Raw genomic sequence first — 370 nt, forward strand, 5'->3', positions numbered from 1 at the left:
ATATTTATAAATACATGTAAATTTATTTATAAATAAATAAACAGAAAATACAAGGAATAAAATTGATATTGGTGACTGACTCATGTATTTGGGGAAACATAATTTATAAAAATGAGTTAATGGATCCAAACAAATACTAGGATTACATAAGCAAAGTGTCAGAAAGTTGTGCTTTATATACTTCTTTTATCTTTTTTCTATAATATGACTCTAGGCTTTATTGAAGCCCCTTAAAATTTCATGCAAATTTCAAGAGATTAGTTCATTTCTAGAATTTAAATTTTATTAAAAGACAGCATTTAAGAGCCCTTAGAATTCATAGAATTCAAGTTTTTGTGTACAAGGTACACTTTTACTGTCCTACATTATT

This window comes from Bison bison, unplaced genomic scaffold (assembly GCF_000754665.1).
Source record: "Bison bison bison isolate TAMUID 2011002044 unplaced genomic scaffold, Bison_UMD1.0 scf7180017856502, whole genome shotgun sequence".
NCBI lineage: Eukaryota > Metazoa > Chordata > Mammalia > Artiodactyla > Bovidae > Bison > Bison bison.